This window comes from Triticum aestivum, chromosome 2B (genome assembly GCF_018294505.1).
Source record: "Triticum aestivum cultivar Chinese Spring chromosome 2B, IWGSC CS RefSeq v2.1, whole genome shotgun sequence".
NCBI lineage: Eukaryota > Viridiplantae > Streptophyta > Magnoliopsida > Poales > Poaceae > Triticum > Triticum aestivum.
The window spans coordinates 771,623,517-771,637,122 of record NC_057798.1 but is presented as its reverse complement, the minus strand read 5'-3'; positions in this window follow the sequence as shown (position 1 = coordinate 771,637,122).

Sequence of the window (13,606 nt, the reverse complement as noted above, 5' to 3'; positions counted from 1 at the left end):
TTTAGAGATCTATATCATTATAGTTGATGGTATTAAAATATATATAAACAAATGTGCACAGACATATACGTATGCACTATATAAGTTATGCAAGTGTCAAAAAAAATTCAAAGATAAGTTTTTCTATAAAACATAATTTAAATTTAGTCGTAACATAATTCCAGCGATACGTTACAAATGATAAAAAATAAAATTATAATTAATAATTAATAACATAGTTATGTGATTTCAACACGAAATTTATATTATTATGTGATTAACTATGTCAACTAAATAATAGACATTATAATTATTAATATTGTAATACAATTAAAATACACTTAAATAAGTACAAATGTTTGGTATAAAATGGTTGTGTAAACAAACTATTTCTTATTTTAATTTGCTTTGTTTCTCAAATATGTAGTACTAGTATGCCATGCAGCAGGTGTTTAGAATTAGTTCCATCCCAATGTTAAATTTCATAATATGTTAAAACTTCATTATTGATTATCACAATGTTGCAAACTTATCAAGTTTTTTGTCAGTGTGGCAAGCAATAAAGGAATTCAATAAGTCGTCCATTGAGATATATATGAATTATTACATTGTGAGAAGAACATTTATCTGACTATAAATTTATTTAAAAATATTGAATTTAAAATTTTAAAAATGATACATACACGGGTCTGCATAAAAAAGATTCTAGAGAGACTATATTTGTTTTATTCTTGTACATTATCTCTGAATTGTGATATAAAAAAATATAAACTATTACATGAATACACTTCCTGTATGAAATTTTCTTATATACTCCCTCCGGTCCTTTTTACTCTGCACATTGGATTTGCCGAAAGTCAAATTTAGCTAAGTTTGACCAAATTTATATTAGAAATTATTAGCATCTATAATATCTAATAAACATAATATGAAAATATATTCCGAGATGAATCTAATGATATTGGTGTTGTTATGTAAATGTCAATAATTTTTTATATAAACTTGGTCAAAGTTGGATGAGATTGACTTCAGACAAACCTAATATGCAGAGTAAAAAGGACCGGAGGGAGTACAGCAAAAGTGTTTTTTTGTGAGGTACAGCAGAAGTTTTTGTTTTGTTCTTATTTCCACCCCCTTCAATATTGTCCAAAAAAATGTTTATAGTTGTGTTCCATGGTTGAGACTCTCTCGCTTCTCTTTCTCAATCCGAAACTCTCTAATCATCCCATCGAATAAGCATATGCCAACCACGCAATTCCCCAAGTCTGTCAGTACCTTGCACTAAGGCCAACTCTAGAACTCTCCCTAAACATCACCTCGTTCCTTGCTAATGCGACTAGCACACACGCCGCCGGGCGTTCACAGACTGCATGTCCATGCGTATGCTCGCTCGGCCTGCTACACACAGATGCACAACAGTAGCAAGCAGGTGACCTTTCCCTAAATTGATCGTCTATAGATGGTCCCGGAGAACAGCAGAATCTTCACTGCTACTGTAGATGCATTGTAGCTAGTACTGTAGATGTGAATCCCAGCATTTTGAACCATTCGATGGACTATATCAACGGTTCACATTCACTGCCAGTCTTGAGATTCAAAATTTCAAAACCGGTACACTATATAGTAGTATAGATTTGGATTGGGTGTGGATACAACACTAGTAGAAAAGAGGGCCTTGGTCCAGGCCGGGTTAGCCCATTAGTCCCGGTTCAGTTCAGAACCGGGACCCATGGGGGCATTGGTCCCGGTTCGTGAGCCCAGGGGGCCGGCCGGGCCACGTGGGCCATTTGTCCCGGTTCGTCTGGACCTTTTAGTCCCGATTGGTGCAACGAACCGGGACTAAAGGGTGCGATGCCCATTAGTAACGGTTCGTGGCACCAACCGGTACTAAAGGTTAGACCTTTAGTCCCGGTTCGAGCAACCAACCGGTACTAATGGGGTTTGAGGCATTAGTCCCGGTTCATGGTACTAAAGGTCCCATTTTCAAACTCTACCCCCCCATCGCCTTTTCAGTTTAAAAAAAATAAAAGAAAATGATGGAAATGTCAAAAAAATAAAAGAAAATAAGTTTCCCATGTGATATGTGGTCTACTTGTTGGGAAAATTTGCAAATGTGAATTTCGACTTTATTTGCAAAATCTCTGAAATTTGTAAAATGGGCATAACTTTTGCATACTAACTCGGATGAAAAAGTTTTTTATATGAAAAATCATCTACTCGAAAAGTTACATCCGAATTTAACAGGGCGCGTGGCATCGCATTTCAAAATCCTCCAATCAAAAAGTTTCCCACGAACCGTTAAACATTTTCAAAATCCTCAAAAACCTAACAGAAAAAAAGTTACGGGGCTTTTAAGATCTGGAGGCAAAAAAATTCAAAAAAATTCAAACTTACTAGTGGCGCACCGTTTGCTAGTTGCGCCACTAGTAACAGAAAAAAAAATTAGTTTTGAATTTTTTTTCGGGAATTGTTTTTCAAAATATGATACGTAATATGAAAAAGGAAAAAAAGTTATGCTGAAATTTTAGCTTTTTTTTTGAATTTTTGTTAAATCTGGTCAAACTATGGTCAAACTACTTATTCAAGAAGTATTAGTGTTACTAAATAATTATTTCAGTTTTTTTGAATTTTGGTCAAATCTGGTCAAACTATGGTCAAACTGTGGTCAAACAATGGTCAAACTAATTATTCAAGAAATATTAGTGTTACTAAATATTAGTGTTATTTTTTAGAACAATAGTTTCAAATTCAAACAGTGAAATGTGTGACTTCATGCTCAAGCTAAATTCCTGAGGTTAATAGGATTGACATCTTACTATTGTCAAGAAAACAACAAGTGCAGACTTGGAAACGAGGGAGAATAGAACCCGGAAGTTAAGCGTGCTCAGGCTCGAGTAGTGAGAGGATGGGTGACTGAGGGAGTCCCGGATTAGGGGGTGTCCGGATGACCGGACTATGACCTTTGGCCGGACTCCTGGACTATGAAGATACAAGATTGAAGACTTTGTCCCGTGTCCGGATGGGACATTCCTTGGCATGGAAGGCAAGCTTGGCGATACGGATATTGTTGGGGATATAACTATTTGTAAGCCGCCCAGGAGGGGCCGGATTACGCAAAGAAGGTTCACCAGAAAGAAGCCCAAGACCAAACATGAAGATGGCGGTTCAATAAAGGGCTTAAGGCCCACAGGCGACTTAAGGCCCATTGTAGTAAACCGCCATAATGGCATGACTTGTATCATAAGGTAGATTTAACTAGTCACCGAGCCGGATACTGTTATAAGCCGGCCGGGACTCTGTAAGCCGCATGGCGTCAACCCGTGTATATAAGGGGACGACCTGAGGGCGGCTTAGGGCAAGAAACAACTCATCGAGAACCGGGCATAGCGTATCTTGCTCCCTGGTCATCGAAACATCAATACCAACCCAACTAGACGTAGGCCTTACCTTCACCGTAAGGGGCCGAACTAGTATAAACCCTCTCGTGTCCTTTGTCCCGTTTAACCCCTTCAAGCTTCCTAGTTGCGATGGCTCCACAACTAAGTCCTTTCACGAGGACATCTGACGTGACAATTCCACGACAGTTGGCGCCCACCGTGGGGCCAGCGCACGGTGGATTTGAGTTCTTGAAGGGTAACTTCGAAGGGCTCAAGGGATACGTAACGGGCCGGATGACCAAGAGTCGTCGCGGCAAGATCTACATCGACGACGAAGGCTGGGGCCCCGACGCCGGCTCAATTGAGTACGGGTACCGGGTCCCCTTCGGCGGAATCCACGTCTTCATCGGCCGGATCGGAGAGCCGGGACCTGAGCCGGACAACGGCACCGACCTCATCGAGACGGCTCAGCGTGCGAAGAAGACCCGAGCTCAACCCGTGATGAAGCGTGCTTTCGTGGGCTGCATCCACGGAGAGGAACTTCCTAAAGGATCTGAAGATGATGGTGAGACGGCCGTCCTCTCAGATGGTGATTCATCCGCCAGTTCAACAGATTCGTTGTATTAGGTGCAAGACGGCGTGCTCGGGGGCTGTTCCGATGCCATCAGTATTCCAGACCCCTATGAGCCGCCAAGATGGGCAGGAATCTTTATGGCTGGAACTTTGCCCGGCTTTAACTCTACGGCTTCTGCAGCAATAACATACGGAATAGGGACAGCCGGGGCAGGTGGCCCTGTGCGCCCGCCGGCTCAGGTGCTGATAGACCTCATGGACAAGCTTACGACCCTGTTAGCCGCCACGGTGATCCCTGCGAACAAGGATGAGCATGACGCGGAGGTGGCACAGGTGCGTGAGGAGATAGCTCACACCAAGGAAGCCTTGGCAACTGAGGATACTAGACTAGCTACAGAGCGGGCGGCTCTCGATGCCCGGGCACAGCGGTTTCAGTCAGAAGCTTACCAACTCACGATGAGCTTAAACGCGTCCAATGAGGTAATGAGGAGGAGACACCAGAAAACCCGATCTCGTTTGCCTCTGAATTACGACCCTCGGGTTCTTTTCGCTACACCCGGGGCCGGCCCAAGTAACCCGCCAGATGCCAATCAGTTTATGACAGCCGGGGCAGGAAGACCGGCTCAGCCTCGAGAGATGCCACCTCCTCATGTGAGCATGGCACCACCGCGTTATGTGCCGATACCGGAGGGTCACTTTTCCAACCCCATGGAGAACTTAATCGCAGCTTCGGCGCGCTTGGCGGCTCTGCCCATGGACGGTGATGACCCGACAGCGGTGGAGACCCGGAGGGTCAGAGAGCTTCTCCAGACGGCCCTGGCTCAGCAAGAGACCTATTCTTACAGCAGGGACAGGATTCATTCAACTCCTCCGCCTTGGTTAGCACCGCCTCGTCAGAACCGGAGCCCGAGTTACATCAGGCACATGGAATCCGAAGCTTTGTCAAGCAACGCCCAACGCCGTAACCAACATGGTGGCTATAACCCGGTGCAAGACCGAATACGTCAGGAGAACGAGCGGGCGGCTCAGCTGGCGGCTCAACAGGCGGCTTATCAGGATATCCCAGAGTATCCAACGACTTCTGTTGAGGCGGGAGTAGCCACTAGAACCGGTGGTGTTCCTTGTTTGGTACCGGCTTTGCGCAACGTGCGCCTGCCCAAGGACTTCAAGGGACCTCGAAAGGTGCCAAATTACACGGCCGACTTACAGCCCGGAGCATGGATCAAGAGTTATGAGATGGCCATGGAGCTGTTGGAAGTCAGTGATGCGGCAATGGCTAAATATTTCACCATGATGCTAGATGGAACGGCCCGGTCTTGGTTAAAAGGTTTGCCACCCAATTCCATTGGTTCATGGGAAGAATTAAAAGCCCGTTTCATCCAGAACTTCAAGGACACCTGTAAGCAATCTATGTCGATCATGGACTTGACGAATTGTAAGCAGGAGGAAGGTGAATCCACCACCCATTGGGTGCGCCGGGTCAAGGAGATAATTCATTCATCTGACAAGATGGATGCCGGTTCTACAGTCCTTATGTTGGAGAAGAATTGCAGCTTTGAGCCGCTGAGGCAGAAACTGGGGCGCCTTAAACGTGACTGCAATGATATGGGTACGCTGATGGCGGCTTTAGTCAAATATGCCGATTCTGATAGTACCAAGGATCCCGCGTCTGACGATGAGAAGACAGGGAAGGGAAAAAGGAACGGCAATGGAAAGGGTCAACAGCATAACCCGGGGAACCAAGGCGGCAATAAGCGTAAGGCGGACGGTAACCCGGAGTTTGTGGCCAATGCTAATGTGCAAGGTAACAATAAGAGATATAATGGTAAGCCGCCTCGATCCGGCGGGTCAGGCCCATCTCTTGAGCAGCTACTCAATGAGCCCTGCCCGAAACACGGCACCCGGGAGCACCCCGCCACACACCTATGGAAGAATTATGTGATCATGAAGGCATTTAAAAATTCCAACACCTTTGACAGTAGTCATGGATCTGGCGGCGGCTCAGGGGCTGGCGGTTTTCATGGCCCGGGCGGTGGTTCAAATTCCGGCTTTCAGGGGCATCAAGGCGGTAATAATCAGCAACAGTCTGGTCAAGGAGGGCAGTAGCAGCAGCAGCAGTCGGGTTATCAAAGCCATCCGAAACAGTTGAGTGGTGGGCAGTATCACGTGTTTACCACTAGTTTATGCAAACATGACCAGAAGGTTCACAAGAGGGCCGTGAATTCTGTTGAGCCGGCAATTCCTCGTTATTTGAGGTGGTCAGAACAGCCCATTATATGGAGCATAGAGGATCACCCTCCACGGGTCGATAATCCGGGTCAGTTAGTCTTAGTGGTAGCACCCCAAGTTGGTGGATATAAGTTCACTAAGGTACTCATGGACGGTGGTAGCAGCATCAATATCCTCTACTACGAGACCTTTCAGAAGAATTTGAGAACATCCAACACTGTTTTCCATGGGGTGGTTCCAGGTAAGTCTGCTTACCCGGTTGGTAAGATTGAATTGGAGGTGGCCTTTGGAGATGAGTACGACTCTAGGGCTGAGAAGCTGACGTTTGAAGTGGTTAAAATCAGGAGTCCATATCACGCTCTGTTTGGGCGACCGGCTTATGCTAAGTTCATGGCACGGCCATGTTACGTTTACTTACAGCTCAAGATGTCGGGTTACAAGGGCACCTTCACTGTGCATGGGAGTCAAAAGGTGGCCTTGGAATGTGAAGATGGCGATGCGGATTATGCTGAGTCTGCCTGTGCTACGGAGGAGCTCAAATTTTATCAAGATAATGTTAACCCGGTAGATATGACCTCCCTAAAAAAACCAACTACGGAGCATGACCCGGCGATGAAGTTTAATCGACCGCTGAGACAAAGCTTGTTGACTTTACCCCAGGAGATGCTTCTAAGCAGTTCAGTATTAGTGCTAATTTGGATCCTAAATAGGAAAGCACGCTCATCGAGTTCATCCGTGAGAACCGGAACATCTTTGCCTGGAAACCTTCTGACATGCCGGGTGTACCAAGGGAACTCGCTGAGCACACTCTCAATATGGATCCAAAGTATAAGCCAGTCAGGCAGTTTCTCCGACGGTTCAACGAAGAGAGGCGGAAGGCCATTGGGGAAGAGGTCGCCCGGCTCTTAGCGGCCGGGTTTATTGTTGAAGTTTTTCACCCGGAGTGGTTGGCTAACCCGGTGTTGGTGCTCAAGAAGAACGGCACTTGGCGGATGTGTGTGGATTACACGGACTTAAACAAGGCTTGTCCGGCCGATCCCTTTGCTCTCCCCCATATTGATCAAATCATTGATGCTACGGCGGGTTGTGAATGTTTGAGCTTCTTGGATGCTTACTCTGGTTATCATCAGATCAAGATGGCAGTTAAGGACCAGGAGAAGACAGCCTTCATCACTCCGTTTAGAGCCCTCTGCTATGTATCTATGCCATTTGGACTCAAAAGTGCCCAGGCGACTTATCAGCGGTGTGTGCAGAACTGTTTGCACGATCAAATTGGGCGTAATGTTCATGCTTACGTAGATGACATTGTGGTGAAGTACAGAGAAAAGGAAACCTTGATATCTGACTTGAAAGAGACCTTTGATAATCCCGGGTTTACAAGATGATGCTTAACCCGGCCAAGTGTGTGTTTGGTGTACCTGCAGGCAAGCTCTTAGGTTTTCCGGTGTCAAACAGAGGCATTGAAGCTAATCCGGAGAAGATTAAGGAGATTACCTCTCTGGCTAAGCCAGCGTGCATCAACGATGTTTAGCGACTGGCGGGTCGTGTTGCCACTTTAAGTCGGTTCATAAGCCGGTTAGGTGAGAAGGCCCTTCCATTATATCAGATGATGAAGAAAACTGACACCTTTGTGTGGAGCGATGCTGCGGATGCTGCCCTTGAAGACTTGAAGAGGCAATTGTCTGAGCCACCGGTTCTTGCGGCTCCCATTGACAGAGAGCCGTTGCTGTTGTATGTGGCTGCTAATTCACAAGCGGTCAGTGTTGCCATCGTGGTGGAGCGTAAGGAAGCTGGCAAGGAGCATCTGGTTCAACGGCCGGTTTACTATATCAGTGAGGTGCTCATTGAGTCTAAACAAAGATATCCACATTGGCAGAAACTCGTTTACGGAGTGTTCATGGCCAACCGGAAGTTGAAGCAGTACTTTCAAAGTCATCCTATAACTGTGGTAAGTTCTGCCCCTTTGGGAGACATCATCCAGAATAGGAAGGCTACATGACGAGTCGCCAAGTGGGCTATTGAGCTGGGGCCTCATGGTTTGAAGTACATGCCACGTACTGCTATTAAGTCTCAGGCCTTGGTGGACTTTATCAATGATTGGACGGAGTTGCAGGCACCTGAGGAGAAGCCAGATAACACATATTGGACTATTCACTTTGACGGGTCCAGGCAGCTAGAAGGCTCGGGGGCTGGAATTGTTTTAACTTCCCCTTGAAGTGACAAATTTCGTTATGTACTCCGGCTTATGTTCTCATGTACTAACAATGCAACAGAGTACGAGGCCTTACTCCATGGTCTCCGGATGGCCAAGGAAATGAACTTAAGCCAGGTAAGGTGCCTGGGCGACTCAGATCTCGTGGCTCAACAGGTGTCAGGCAAGTGGGATTCCAAGGATCCTCTCATGGCTTCTTATCGACGTGAAGTAGGTGCCGTGGCGTGACATTTCAAGGGTTATCAAGTGCAGCACATTGATTGAAGGAAGAACGAGGCGGCGGATGCTTTAAGCCGGCTGGGATCTCAACATAAGCCGATGCCACCTAACACCTTTCTCGATGTTTTGCATAACCCTTCTGTCAAGGTGCCTACCGAGGAAGAACTAGTGGTGCCAGACCCAGAGGCACAACTGGTGACGGCTCTTCACGTTATCCCGGATTGGACAGTGCCCTATTTGGCTTACATGACTCGGGGTGAGTTACCTGAGGATGAGACTTTGGCAAGACAAATCCTTAGGCGCTCCAAATCTATGACGATTGTTAACGGTGAGTTACATCACCTAAGTGCCACTGGGGCGTTTCAACGTTGTGTGTCACCTGCAGAGGGACAAGAGATACTGCTGTCGCCTGCAGAGGGACAAGAGATACTGCATGAGATTCATGAAGGAGATTGTGGACATCATGCTGGCTCAAAATCTCTTGTGGCCAAGGCTTTCCGTCATGGTTTCTACTGGCTCACGGCTCATGCTGATGCGGAGGATCTAGTCAGTAAATGTCACGGTTGTCAGAAGTTCTCACGACGTGCTCATGTGCCGGCTCAAGAATTAAGGATGATCCCAATTACTTGGCCATTCGCAGTCTGGGGGCTTGACATGGTTGGACCTTTCAAAAGGTCTAAGGATAAAAAGACACATCTCCTGGTGGCAGTGGATAAATTTACAAAGTGGGTTGAGGCGGAGCCAGTCAGTAAGTGTGATGCGGCCACAGCGGTTCAGTTCAAGAAAAAAGTGATCTTTCGTTTTGGTTTCCCACACAGCATTATAACTGATAATGGCACAAATCTCTCCAAGGGAGCCATGGAAGAGTTCTGTCGACGAGAACATATCCGGTTTGATGTTTCGGCTATTGCTCATCCTCAATCCAATGGTCAAGCGGAAAGAGCTAGTCAAGAGATTCTGAAAGGCATCAAGCCTCGGCTCTTTGTCCCCTTAAAACAGACTCCGGGTTGTTGGGTGGAGGAGTTACCCTCTGTGCTATGGAGCATCAACACTATGCCTAATAGATCTACGGGTTACACACCTTTCTTCATGGTCTATGGAGCAGAGGCAGTTCTTCCAAGTGACATCCGACACGACTCACCTCGCGTGGTGGCTTACGTTGAGGCGGATAACGAAAAGGCTCGTCAGGACGCACTTGACTTGTTGGATGAGGAGCGAGACTTGGCAATAGCCCGCTCGGCAATTTACCACCAAGACCTGCGCCGCTATCATAGTTGCCGGGTTAAGAGCAGAACCTTTCAGGAAGGCGACTTGGTACTCCGGCTCATCCAAGATCAATCTGACATGCACAAGCTATCTCCGCCTTGGGAAGGACCCTTTGTGGTCAGCAAGAATCTAAACAACGGGTCATATTACCTCATTGATGTTCGAGAGCATAAAGACTCACATAAGTCGGGGGAGGAGACCCGCCGGCCGTGGAATATTGCCCATCTTCGGCCTTACTATACTTGAGCCACCGACTCTTTAGATGTATATATTTTTGACGATGTATATATTATATAAAGCAATAAAGCAGAACCTCTTTCCTTTTTTCCCTCAAAGAATGTTTTTATGTCTTCTTTGTCAGGTGGTGGAAACTACCAACAGGGAGCGGATCATATCTGAATCCGGCTTTCCCTTTGGTCGGCCTTATGATCATATCTGAATCTAGCCATGGTCACTTGGGGGCTTCCTGTTCAAACATAGGTCGTATTCGAACCAAAGAGAACATAGCTGTCGATACCCATTCGATCGGCACACTGCCAAACCCACTTGGGGGCTTCCTGGTCATATTTGAATCACAGCTTAACTCCTTTGGCTCTGACGTGGATCGTATTCGAATCTGCGCCATTAAACAACTCTTATGGTCACTTGGGGGCTTCCTGTTCAAACATAGGGCGTATTCGAACCAACGAGAACATAGTTGTTGATACCCACTTGATCGGCATCGCCAAAGCCAGTGGGGGCTATATGATCGTATCTGAATCTTAGCTTAACCCCTTTGGAACGGTTTGCTGATCGTATTCGAATCAGAAGCCTCTGAACATTGTTTATTATATGTTATAAGTATAATTACTTGACTATTTTGAGACCTTTTTTGAAAGCACTGTGAGGTGGCTTTTTATTCTTCCGGCTTAATATCGATTATCCCAGGTTGTTAAGTGCTAGGTGAGTATTATATGTTCCAACTTTCAGGAGTTGAATCCATCCACATGGTGAAGGTCACATAAACAGGTGGGATTACCAAAGAAATTGCAGGATGAGGCAAGCAAATTTAACATCAAGGAGACAAACGATCAACATGAGCTTGAAGTATTTAACAATGGCGGCTTATGAAAGTATTAAGCGCCAAAAACATGCGTGAAGGCATGACAAACATAGAGAGGTCTTTTCTATCCTATTACAAGACTCCTCGAGTCTGAATAAGTGGAGCATTGTTTTTCCGAAGTTATAAAATGCCTGGAGGTTCATTTCTTCGGCGGGTTTGAAGGCTCCGGGTTATCCTTCTCCGCCTCTCCGTCGATTGCTTTGTCCTGGAAGGTGGACGAGGCCCAGTCAATGCCACACAAGGCTTCAAACTCAGCTTCATCATTTATTAAATTGGCCAGGTCCACTTCAGGGGCAAAGGTATGCTTACGCGTTGGAGGGATCAGGCTGACTTGGTCATAGGGAATGTTTGGAATTCTCCGGTTCTCGCTGTCGTAGCCCGACGAATACTTAGTAAGATCAGTATCATTCCCAATAAGGGTAGCCAAGGGACGTACGACTTTGACACAAGCGGTGAAATCCTACTCATCAAATGCAGTACCGTCCTCCTTAAGGCTCGGGTATCCAAGAGAGAGATCAGCTAAGTCAAGCTCTGGCGTCCATGCCTTTGCCCGGCTCAACGCAGCTACGGCTCCGGCTCTTGCAGATGCCCGTCTTAAGTCCAGAATTCGCCGAGGTAGCACGGCAAGATGCTTCAGCACGTCTTGTAATAGGCGGGGAGGGGTGTTTGATAAAGCTACAACAGCCAAGGCATGCTGTGACCCGGAGTACAACTGTTCCACTAAGGTGTACACTGCTTTCAATTTGGTCAGCATGTTTTGCTTAAGGTTGGTACTCGTGGGGCCTGTGTGTGCACAAATATAACAGTCAGCCGGAGGTAACTATTACAATAGTCATTGGAAGATTACAATGTTTGAGTTTTTGCACAGTAACTTACTGAAGATGGCTGAGACCATTTGAGATATCTGCCGTTTTAAGTCGGACAGCTCGGTTGTTGCCTTTGCAAGAGATGCTTCTGCTGCCTCGGCCCGGGTCACCAGTGAAGCCTTCTCATCAGCCCAAGCTTTCTTCTCTGACTTTAAATTTTTCTTCAACTTCTCATTTTCAGAGACACTGAATTCAAATTTGGAGTTGGCCTTCTGAGTTTCAAGTTCTTGAGTTTCCAGACGACTCTTCGGGACCGTAATCTGCGACTCAAATTGACTTATGGTGGCCTGCATTGAAAACAGGTTATGGTAAGCATCACGGTAAGGTAACATTCAAAGTCCCAAGCATTTTACAAGTAAAGATACTTGGCACTTGGGGGCTAATGTATGCTGAAGAATTTTAAACATGTCATACCGGGTCACACATATTAAGTCTCAAGCACTTTACAAGTAAAGATACTTGACCCTTGGGGACTAATGCATATCGCAAATTCAAAACTATCATGTTATAACTGGGTTAAATATATTTTCTTTGAACCGGACAAACAAACAATAAGCAGATTTCTAAGTCTACAGCATATGGTTTCATAAGCAATAGACTTGGGGGCTGGTACAGTAAGTAAGATTCAGGAAAATAGCATAAGTTATACCTCAGATTTGTGCTGTATTTGTTTCACCATGTCAACTTCCAGGTCACGACTATTATGCACCTGATTCAGATAGCCCGAGACTATATCACCAATTCTTAAGTGAGTATAGTCAGTGATGTCCTGTTTGGCTCTTCGACGCTCGGCAAATTCTTCCTTGGCAGTACATTGGGAAAGAACAGTAGGCCGCCCCGGTTCAACAAATTGACTTTTCAGATAGAAAACTTCTGGTCAGTCGTCTTGGCCGGGCTAAGAATTTCCGGGTTATCAGAGTTGTGGATAACATTTTCTGCAGGCGGGTCAGAGGTTGGCACCGGAATATCAGAAGCCAGTTTAGGCGGTGGCTGATGAGTGGAGCTAGCAGGAGCGGACGAGTCAAGCGCCGATTTAATGACAACCGGGTCTTGGGACGGCTTATTTTTCTTCGCCTTCTTGCTGGGCTTCACTTGCAGGCTATCAATAAAGGAAGAAGGATGAGTATTAAAGCATAAAGTATGGTAAAACTTAAAGTAGGTAAGGCTACATTACCCGGGAGCCGTTTTGAAAGCCGGCATGTTTGATTGCATAGACTCGTCGGAAGAAGGAGAGGTATCCTGATAATTAGAGTCATATGAATTGAGAGGTTAACGAATGAAACCCGCCAAAGGTAAAATAGAATGTAAATCGGAGATAACCCCGACGCTTCCTAGTTACATCGGGTAAGCCGGAGGAGAGTTCTGCATCTTGAGTGGCCCGAGTCTACCTCTGGTTCTCAAGTTGCTGTTACTTCAAAAGAAATTGAGGATCTTGATAAGCTAGAGGATGTGAAAATCTTACTTTCTGGGTCACCCTTCGGGTTTTGTGTTTTGGCAAAGGCTCTGAGTAGGAAGAGATTATAGTTACCTCTTCTTCAACTGCTTGACTGTTCCCTGTATCCTCCTGAAAAGACAGAATGTCAGTAAAATAGCGACAAGGGAGTTAAGAAAGTTAAAGGATTGCCTCTTCATCATCCGAAGAAGTACATCCAATTTGAATAACTCAGAGGTGCTGGGTTTCTTCTTCTTTGAGGTTCCCGTCTTGGCGGTTTTCCTTTCAGTTTTTAAGGCTGCCCTGGCTTGCTTGGCAGCGTCATGATCATATTTGACCTTCCAGAAGTTG